The sequence below is a fragment of the Plectropomus leopardus genome, chromosome 8 (genome assembly GCF_008729295.1).
Source record: "Plectropomus leopardus isolate mb chromosome 8, YSFRI_Pleo_2.0, whole genome shotgun sequence".
NCBI classification, from domain to species: domain Eukaryota; kingdom Metazoa; phylum Chordata; class Actinopteri; order Perciformes; family Serranidae; genus Plectropomus; species Plectropomus leopardus.
Genome location: NC_056470.1, coordinates 15484672 through 15495714, shown reverse-complemented (window position 1 = coordinate 15495714; position 11043 = coordinate 15484672). Strand labels below are relative to the sequence as shown.

The 11043-nt window shown below is 39.9% G+C and overlaps 1 long non-coding RNA gene across 1 annotated transcript; it reads left to right on the top strand.

The window, feature by feature from the left end:
• The first annotated feature begins 1851 nt into the window (after positions 1-1851).
• LOC121946740 lies at positions 1852-6208 on the top strand. The gene is made up of 3 exons (XR_006106039.1): positions 1852-1933; positions 4881-5002; positions 6127-6208. It is a non-coding gene; the product is annotated as an uncharacterized LOC121946740 (long non-coding RNA).
• Positions 6209-11043: the final 4835 nt, after the last annotated feature.

The window sequence follows — 11043 nt, the reverse complement described above, 5'->3', positions numbered from 1 at the left end:
AATAGTCTTCTACATATACTAATCGTTTCTTTTTTGCATCTCTCGTGTTTACTATGCCAGTAATACTGTCTTCTTTGGTGCTCATGGTGTCACTGAAATTAACTGAATGACTGAATTGTGAAGACTCTTACCAAGCTGACATTGTGTCTAGTATGTCTATATTGACAAAATCTTAAACATATATACACACACACACACACACACACACACACACATACATATATATATAGTATGCGTGATCTAAGCAGTAAACTAATGTTATCTCCAGTGGGTAGCCAACAACCTAAGGACTTGGCTTTTATATGAAGTTTTACGGTCAGGTAGTGAACTGTCATAGACCTTAACTGTTTTTGTGTTAATATGTGTTTCTTCCAATTGAAACCTGACCCAAACCCTTAGGACTGTACTTTGTTTATCAGAGGAGGGGGGTGGCTGGGGTGTGAATGTTCTTCCTAATCAATCACCCTCCCTCTACCATAAGTAACAGTTTTTATTTTTAATTCACGTCAAATGTATGTCCCCAATGCAACTAGCAAACAGCATGGGTGTTAGTTATCACCAAACAAACATCTAATTTCTGAAGCAAAATGCAAATCCTCCTTAAAAATTATTTGTTAAAGGACTGTTGGAAATTTAGTTTTTCTGTTTTTACAGTGCCAGGCTATGAAAAATGTAGTGATTTTGCAAACTTTTAAAGAAAAGATGCCTTTAAACCCGCTAAAAGGATTTGGTGTTTAGAGGTTAAAAATTAAATGCAAAATACTGCCATTTAAAGTTGTATGTCCCTCACCTAAGCCAAAATATAAAACACAAGTCCCTCCCCAGTGCTTATTATTTATTTTTTTAAATGTCTTACACATTTTGCACCACCCCTTACCCCCTCATAAATAAACAGTCCCTTACCCTAACCACTGAGGGAGGCGCTTGCATTAATATGTGGAGAACACTTTTTAACGGGGGAAACACATTTTGACGTAACACCAGAGTTACTTAGAGCAGGTTAGCAATAAGTTGGAAATAAAATATGTATCAATTCCCTTTTTTCTGTAACGTAATTTAAATATGAAATCATAATTATAGACACAGTTTTCTGGACATTTTCCCATTTAAAAAAATCCAATAAGCCTCCCCTTTTTTGAAAAAAAAAAAAACGAATTTTAGGTAAAATGTGTTGTAATTTATGGGGCATATCTTGCCAAGTTGATCATTGCCTTTTTCCCATGTTTTCAAAATAAATGAAGCCAGTTTGCCCAGTTTGGCATCTTTTCCAGGCCTTTCTTCATATTATCGTTTAACACTTTCTCACCACACATCTTTTTTGCCAGCACATATACATCATAAGCAAATATATGTATTTTCACAGCCCTTTTATGTTTTACTTTGGTGACATATCAGCATTGGCAAAAGTGTCTTGTTAGTCCACCACCTTTAAATTTTTACGTTGGTTAGAAAATCTTTTTTTTTTTGGCCATCGTCCTGTTTGCAAAACAAAGGAAGATGTCTCTGCCTTGTATTATTGAGCCAGTTCTCTTCCTCCTAAAGAAGCAGTATGGAGGACTTAAAGAGAGTGGCATCTAGCAGTGAGGACTGCAAATTACAACCGACTGAAACTTCTCATATATAGAATTCCTTTGGTTTTCATTATTCAGGAGGTCTCTTCCTCTCCAAAACACATTGACCGGGTGATGAAAACCGGCAAAAACACTGAATAAAACAGTTTCACGTTACAAATGTCTGTTTGTCCTCAGCTGTTTGGCACGTTGCAGACTGGCCGCTCGCCCAAGGTCGGCTAAATATTTTTACTTTTTTTGTCTGATAACTGAATGTGTGCTCACCTTTTTTCTGTTCCAGATGTTCAAGAGGTTTTTACCATGAGCCGCACTATCCGCAGAGGTCTCTTCTCCAAAACATACAACCACGTTGATTTAAACAGGTAAAAGCACAGAATAAAGAACTTTCACGTAACAAATTAGTGTTTCTCCTACGTAGCTCGGCATGTTGGAGATGGCTCGTAGCCTAGCACCTGCTAATCTGCGCTCACCTTTTTTCTCTGATAACTTAAGATCTAGATGTTCAGGAAGTTTTTACTGGGAGATTCCTCTATAAATCAAACAGACCCCAGTGATTTCTACCAGTAAAGACACAGAATGAGAAAGTTTCATGTTAAGAAATCTTTGTTTTTTCGACACTGCTCATCACAGATGGGGCTTATAAATATGGTGGCTGACCCGAAAACATGACTGGCCCTATCTAGAGCCACGTTGGGCTCGTTCATTCTGGGTGGTACAACATGACAATCTCTGCAAAGGAGGACACCCTATGTAGCTATTAATGGCTCATTCAAAGGTAATGGAAACAAAATTCTTTTTCAGGTGATTATACAGTAAGAAAACTGTAAATATTTTAGATTGCCTTTCTGCCAATAAATCCCCCGTAATCCTAGACATTGGACCTTTAAAATATTTTAAATCAATTCAATATTTTGAGCTCTAAGAAAAAAGATGACAAACATTTGGCCTCATGCAGGGAACAATGTACAAACAAATTTTCTCTTATTTTTTTCTCATATACAGGATTTGTACTTATTTTGTTAGTAGTACCCATTGGTGTTTGGGGATTCACCAGTGTTTTCTTTTGTTTGCTTTTTCTCTTAGGTAAGAGAACATTTTACAAGTAGTTGAGAGCACTTGTACCAAAATAATAGAAAAACATCTTGATTTCACTCTCCACAAATCACTGTCTGACACAAGGAAAAAAAACGCTCTGTATTTGAGGAACATTTAAAAAATCATTTAATCAAATTTAGATGTTGTTTTAGAATATTTATAATGACTGGATTAATAATAATAAATTTCAGGGCTAAAGCAATACTGCTATACTTGGTGCACTGATCCCAATTACTGGGATTTCTGTTACTGTGCGTCCCTCTGCTGACCAGTGGTGTGCTTTAACTGAGTACATTTACTCAAGTTCTCTCCTTTAGTACAAAAATCAAGAACTTTACGTTACTTGAGTATTCTAATGTCATGCCACTTTTTTCCGCTACTTCATTGCACTTCAGAGGGAAATACTGTACTTTTTACTCCACATGTATTATAAGATAACTTTTTTTTCACGCACTGTGCACCCACTAGCTCACCTGGTAGAGTGGGAACCCCGTGTACACTCTAACCTCGGCCCTTTGCTGCATGTCATCCCCTCTCTCTGCCCCTTTCACACTTGCTGTTCTATCTGAAAGAAGGCCCAAAAAATAATCTTTTTTTTTTTTTTTTTACGCACAAACCAAAATTATGAAAATATAAGTTTAGCTGAAACAATTAGTTGATTAATTATTATTATTTCTTTCATTGTGCAAGGTGTTTTTCATGCAAAAAACATTTCATGGTTCCAGCTTCTCATATGTGCTGCATTTATGAGGACTTTAATTATTTTGATTTATTAAATGTATTTAAACCATTTTGCATGAGTGCTAACACTTAATACTTCATTATATTTCCTTGAAATCACATTTATTTAATTTAAGTTTATTTTACAGTAGACCTACATCAATTTCACTCGGCAGAAGTTCTTCTTCTTGCAACCTTTTTTGGCATCATGTCTCTAGTCTTGCTCATGTGCGTTCATGAGTCTTTGCATTTGGACCAAAACATGCCCTTATATAGTGTTTAGGGGGCGTTACCTATGCTGATACGTGACTTATGATCAAATGGGAATCATTGTTGAGCACACCTGGGTAAGGGCAAGTGACTCTGTTTTATTTTTTTATATGGGTCACCAAAATAAAATTGTCCTTGGGGATTTCAGCATTTATATTATGTTTTTTATATAACTGTAATTATTACTATATGTCATTTTACTGTATATGTTTGATCTTTTATCCATAATAATAACAGTGTCTGAGTATGTAATATTAACAATAATAAATAGTGGTAAAATTAAAAGCTCCCCCTGTCAGATTATTAAAAATATATATATTCTGTGATAGCTGGAGGATGAGATGTTTGTCTCTCACCACAAGATGGAGCTCTAACCATATATATTGTTTTCAGTTTGGTGGCGCTTGTTGCTCCTCTGAGAAGATTAGAACCAGGAAACACTCATGCCAGGATTATAGTATACAGAAGGTGGTGCTAGTGATTCATCATGTTAGCAAAGATGTTGTTGAGAACATAATTGGAGGTTAAGCAATGAATAAGCAAAAAACAAAAAAACTTAAATGTTTCTGTTGATTAACTGAAATTAATTGTTTAAAATCCAGAAATTGAATGTATCATCACTTTCATAACTGGTGTACCTTATGATTTATAGTAGTGACTTATTAATAGGTTGGATTGTTATAACTGGACAAAATTCAAGCAAGTGTTTTAACTGTACTGAACTCTGACTACCACTTACTTTCAGCTCTCTTGTCCACATTGTGTAGCCTACACATGACTTGAATTGATGAGATTCAATTCAAGTTTAAAGCAATTCACTTAAACAAACCATCTCCACATTTAAGTGTTTTTTAGCGAAGGAAAGGAGACTTTAAATTCAATCTTATGAAATCATTCAAGTTGAGAAATTATTTTCACTCAAATGAATTTACCAAACAAATGTCAGGTTTGTCTCAAACTGATTGTAACAGGCTTCCCTCAGCTTCCAGAGGTGAATTTCAATGTGGCCACCTCACAGTCATATGGCTCTTTGCCGAGTCAGAAAATCACCAGTATGCCCAAGAGAGGATTATAGTAATTTCCACAAAGATTGGACTGTAGGAGGAGAGTGGGGTGGAAGCTGTGTGTGTCTTTGCATGTTTATGTGTGATGTGTGTATGGGGGATGGGGGTCATCATTGACATTCATTATAATAAAATCTTCACCCGTTCACCTCTCCCACAGTTTCTATGAGCATCGCAACCTAGCAGCACTTGTTCCAGTGGGAGGAAAGACCAAGCTGATCTACATGACCTCACGCCTGACCTGAAACCAAAATACGTCACAGTCTAGAGGTCTGCCATAAGGTACAGTAAGACAGATTTTGATATGTATAAATGTTACAGCTAATTTGTTACCACATTAAAAATTAGGTGTCAGCCTGATTATCCAAGAACATGAGACCAGTACAAAGAGGACGAGGTAGTATTTGGCTTTCATTTGACATTTTACAGTGCATGCCACTGAGGGTTTTACAAGAAACTGACTGGATCATCCAGTCTTATTATGACCGAGCACTGCTAAGTAGGGCTGGGCTATATCGCAAAAAATATTATGGCGATACTGTTCCCCATATTGATCGATATCGCTGTCTACCATGATATATATAATTCAATAATGCTACCGTTTTGAAAAGTATTCTGATAATGTCCTAAGGGTGGCCCACAGAGATGTAGTCACATTGACCAAACGATATTGCCGTTGAGCTTTCAAATTATTTATGTTCAACCGCCCCGCTATGACTGGAGTCTATAAACCTCTTTAACTCTTTCCGCATCAGAGTACTTTTATGTAGTTATCAGCCAGTGCCAGCATTTTTGGTCATATTTACCAATCTTTCAAGACCTGCAGAAAATTTTGAATATATAAACAATGAACACATCAGGATAAAGAACAGATCTTCAGCTTTCATACACAAAAAACACATTTAAAAAATTACAGTTTTGTGAAAGAAAGCAAAATCAATTTCATTTTTACTTTTTTTTTCCCCTTTTATTTTCTTATGTCACCTTCATCTGACCTTGACCTGGCCTGACGGACGCTGTCAGCGGTGTTCTATGGTTACTGAGAGCAGCGAGCATAGTAATAAATGACAGTATATTTCCTCCTTGTTCTGTGATGTTCTAAATCCGTTGCTAAATATTTCTCCAGTTGCAATTTTTGAAAATAACGCCGCTGAGAGGGTCCGGAAAGCCGCTAAATAGCGATAAAGTCGGCACATTGGTAGTCCTTTTCTCCCGTTACCCTGGGACCTTAGATCATCTTGTTCGTTTGTTTTTGGACATAGAAATGTTGTCTGAGGGACTGAGGGAAACCCCTCGTTTATCCACAGTTTCTTCTGTTTTTTAAGGAACATGACTTCTAGTTTACCTTCACTACCGCTTTGCTCCTCACTTCCACTTGTTTTCTCCTCTTTTTGTTATGTCCAAAGACTCCACATGGCACTGCGTTTTGCTGGCATGCTGTTTTGAATTTCTCCTCACCTCAGCACAAACTATAAACTTGCATTCGTAGCCCCCCTCTCTGGCCACTTTGTCCAGCTCTTCCCAGGGGATCCAGAGGCGTTCCCAGGCCAGCTGAGAGACATAGTCTCTCCAGCGTGTCCTGAGTCTTCCCCAGGGTCTCCTACCGGTGGGATGTGCCCTGAACACCTCACCAGGGAGGCGTCGGGGAGGCATCCTAATTAGGTGCCCGAGCTACCTCATCTGGCTCCTCTCAATGCGAAGGAGCAGCGCTTTACTCTGAACTCCTCCTGGATGACCGAGCTTCTCACCCTATCTCTAAGGGAGAGCCCAGCCACCCTACGGAGGAAGCTCTTTTCGGCCGCTTGTACCCGTGATCTTGTTCTTTTGGTCACTACCCAAAGCTCATGACCATAGGTGAGGGTAGGAACGAAGATCGACCAGTAAATCGAGAGCTTTGCCTTTCGGCTCAGCTCCCTCTTCACCACGACAGATCGGTGCAGAGTCCGGATTACTGCAGATGCTGCACCGATCCGCATGTCGATCTCCCGCTCCATCCTCCCCTCACTCGTGAACAAGACCCCGAGGTACTTAAACTCCTCCACTTGGGGCAGGATCTCCTTCCCGATCTGGAGAGGGCACTCCAACCTTTTCCGGCTAAGAACCATGGCCTCGGATTTGAAGATAGTGGTTCTCATCCCGGCCGCTTCACACTTGGCTGCGAACCTATCCGGTGAGAGCTGAAGGTCACAGCCTGATGAAGCCAACAGGACCACATCATCTGCAAAAAGCAGCCACCCAATCCTGAGGTCACCAAACCGGACCCCCTCCATGCCCTAGCTGCACCTAGAAATTCTGTCCATAAAAGTTATGAACCGAATCGGTGACAAAGGGCAGCCCTGGTGGAGTCCAACCAACGCTGGAAACGAGTCCAACTTACTGCCGGCAATGTGGACCAAGCTCTGGCACTGGTCGTACAGGGAACGGATGGCCCGTATCAGGGGGTCTGATACCCCATACTCCCGAAGAACCCCCCACAGGACTCCCAGAGGGACATGGTCCCTTCTCCAAGTCCACAAAGCACATGCGGACTGGCTGGGCAAACTCCCATGCACCCTCAAGGATCCTGCCAAGGGTCCAGAGCTGGTCAGCAGAGTCAAGGTCAGCAGCACACTGTCCCCACCATACACAGTGTTGACAGAGCACTGCTTCCCCCTTCTGATGCGCCGGATGGTGGTCCAGAACCTCTTTGAAACTGTCTTGAACTCGTTCTCCATGGCCTCACCGAACTCCTTCCATGCCTGGGTTTTCGCCTCAGCGACCGCTGTGGCTGCACTCAAGCGGAGCAGAGTAAATCTATCCATATTGAGTAAAAATGACCATAATTTACCGCCACCGATGCAATTGTCTATCACAATCCTGTTTCGAGATTGTTTTATTGTCCAGCCCTACTGCTGAGTTTACTTGATTTGGTTATAAGAAGCAAGGTTTCAGTGATCTAGGTTGCTTCATAACACTGTATCATAACTCTTTTGCCTAATTGAAACAGAACTTTTAAGGTCCAGTGAGTTGAATTTAGGGGGATATATTGGCAGAAATGGTGTATCATACTCATACTTTGTTGATGTTATTTAATGGCTTGCATCCAGTTCCACTGTCCAGCCGTTAAATGCAGTTTATCATTCAGCCTTAAGATTCATCACTGGTGATATGAGACACACCACTGTCTTCCTTATCAAAAAACTGGCCTCTCTGCTCTCTCTGTGAGGAGGGACCAGCATTTATTCTTATTTATTTATGAAGCTGTTCTACAAAAGCTCCCCTCCTATCTTTCAACCATGCTATCATGGACTATTGGTAGTTATTGTACCTGTTCAAAGTTGCTGCTCACCCTCCAAGTTCCAAAAATTTGCACTGAGCTAGGAAGAACAGCCTTTTCCAACTATGCCGCTAATACCTGGAATACTCCAAGGTTTAATATGTGATCTCAGTGATTGTGACCGTCATTGTTTTTAGATTTTTTGTTTTTATTTGTTTGTTTGTTTGTTTTTTTTAATTCTTATATATATATATATATATATATATATATATGTGAAAGCCTTGTATTTTTCTGTTTTACTGTTTGTTGTTTGTACCTCGGCACCATTGAAAATGAGGGTTTACCCTCAATGTGTTTTCTGAGGTTTTAAATAAGATAAATGATGATGACGATAACTATGTTTTATTAGTGTATAATCACCTGAAACTTAGTATTGTTGTGTTTTCATTACCTCAGAATGAGCCGGTTGTATAGAGTTGCTGTTTTTACAATAGCCAAGAATGGACAATTTAATCACTGGCTCTAGATAGGATCATCCCTGTTTTTGGCAGGCCACCGCAGTTCTCCTACACGCTTAACCAGGCCCCCAGGAATACCACTTAGCCTTGCTTTCAATTTTTCCCAGTGGCCACTTGCTGTATTGCATCAAAAAAAAAAACAACCTGCAGCCCAAAAGGCATTTCCTGCATAGACCACCATTATAAAAGAGACGCCTGTAAAACTGCAAATAAATTCAATTTTATTTTCAAGTTTTCTCTTTTGTGAATTTTTGATTCATCGCGGCCTTGTATGTGTTAAACTATCCTTGAGAAAAGCAGTTAAGAAATCTGAGACATCATCACAGTGTAAAAGCCAAGCAGCAACTTGCTGGTGGGGTCATTTTGAAAAACACTACTGCGCATGTTCAGTGGGCGGCATACCATGGAAGTAAACCTAGAAGCTAGACACTTTATTGGAATAAAAAAGTGCCATCCAGGGGTCCAGTATCTAGTAATGTTATAGTTAACATAGTGTTAATTATGAGTTTGCAACCTCACCGCTAGATGCCACTAAATCCTACACATTAGATCCAGAGAATTTCTGTCCTGATCACAGACTTAAGAAATGTGTTTCTGCCCCTCATCAATCACTCCCTCCTCCCTTTTCTCTATATATTTTTTAAAAAAATTTCTATTTTACTTGCAGTAGTTATCATATAATTTTGGTGCCACGAATGTAATACGTCTGTCCTACACTAATTGCTTTTCTAAGCATGAATTTTAACCTTGTGTTGCCACAATACTATAATCTTTAACTTCAACACAATGAATTGAAAAATAACAATATTCAGTATCATTTTAGATCCCACGGGGAAAATTAATAAGAGGACAGATGAATATAGCAAGGCTGTAACACGTCAGCCGCAACTTTTCTTTACTTGGTCAGTAGCAGAGGACAGCAGAATGACAGTCATAAACAGTAACGAGAGAGCGAGAAATGGCAGCTGGCATTGGTGAAATGATACTGTAGAAAATATCCATCTATGGAAAAATCACTGTTTTTGATAACACTATCTTAAATCAAAATGCATCCAAGCAAGTTTATAAATTTACATGAAGATAATATCAGCTACATTCCACATGTGATGTTCAAATTTGAACACTGGGTTTAATTTTATTGTTTAAAAATACTGATGAGCTACTCAAACAATGAAAAACAGGCATTAAGGATAACCACACCCCACTTACCTAAGGGGTTTGAAATAAGATTATTTTGCCTACCCAAATCTGTAACGTGAAGGCTACAGAGGCCTGAATGAACAGAGGTAATTTTGTGCAGGTAAACCTTTGAAGGCTTGAGAAAGTAATTTGATTTTCTTTGAGGTAGAACATTCTTCAAAATTGTGGCTTTTGCTTTTGTTTTTTGTTTGGTTTGAGTTAAGATTTCCTCTTTGGCGAGGACTAGCGATGGGCTCTGCCCTCACCTCTCCTACTTTTATTGGATTAAGGTACGACAACAGAGCCCTCTGCGTCTCTGCCCTTCTCCAGTCGTCAATGTCTGCAGAGCCGTGCGCTCCCACTAACACCGCAAAAAAGTTTAAGAAATAGTAATAACCACAGAAACTCGTAAAAAGTAATGCAGAAATACACTCAGGTGAATTAGCTCGAGCTCCTTGCTTCCCTATCTTGATAATGAATACTAAAATCCAGGCGATGTTTTTGTAGTATATTGTATACATTGTTGTTGATGGGGCCCTGTGGTACCTTAAACCACTGCTAACAAGAGAAATGTTGCCTTCAGCCACACAATATCTCAGTAACCCTGGTAGAAAAATGCAGACCCTGCAATAATATTGATCCTTTGTATGATATCTATGTTATCATTACAAACAGCTATTTTATTTCACCTCAGGTTACCTGATACCTTTTACTGTTTTGTAGTGTTTCCCCAATTAGCTGCATTTGTCTGAGGATACAATGCTTTTGTGGATCTGTCTGTTATTTCAAACAATTGTAGTTGTTTTTGTTTATATTTTGCATGTGTTCCCTCATGTACATATGTCGATGTATGCATGCATGTGGCCGTATGTTGTGGTATGATCTTGTGTGTGAACAAGTGTGTACTTGTGTGTTGCGGGTGATGTTAGCTTCCTGAGGCTGATTACCACCCTCTTCCCAGCGTCTTGTTTTTGCCCGTCTCTCCGCCTGTGTGGAAGTTGTGTGGGCACCCTCTGGATTGCCTCACCGCCGAAGCATGCCGGACCCTGTTATCCAGCTATCCATCTGTGTTATTGATTTTTTTTCCCTCTTTGTAGAGTTTCATCTTTCCTCCACTTTTCTATAGAACGATGGAGAGGGAGGTAGTGCGAGAGAGAAAGGAGGGGCAAGCAAGGGGGCAGAGCAGAGATCTGAGAGCTGGTAGAAGAGGGGGGAGGAAGGGATGGAGCGTTGGAGGAGCGGAGCAGTGGTGGGGCTTCTGAGGGTAGGGGTGTAAGAGGTTGGGGGGGGGGTCAGGCTGGCGTATGTATGGGCAGAGAGAAAGGGGGTGTCTTGAAGTGTTGGAGCTTTTTTCTCTCTCTCTCTCTCTC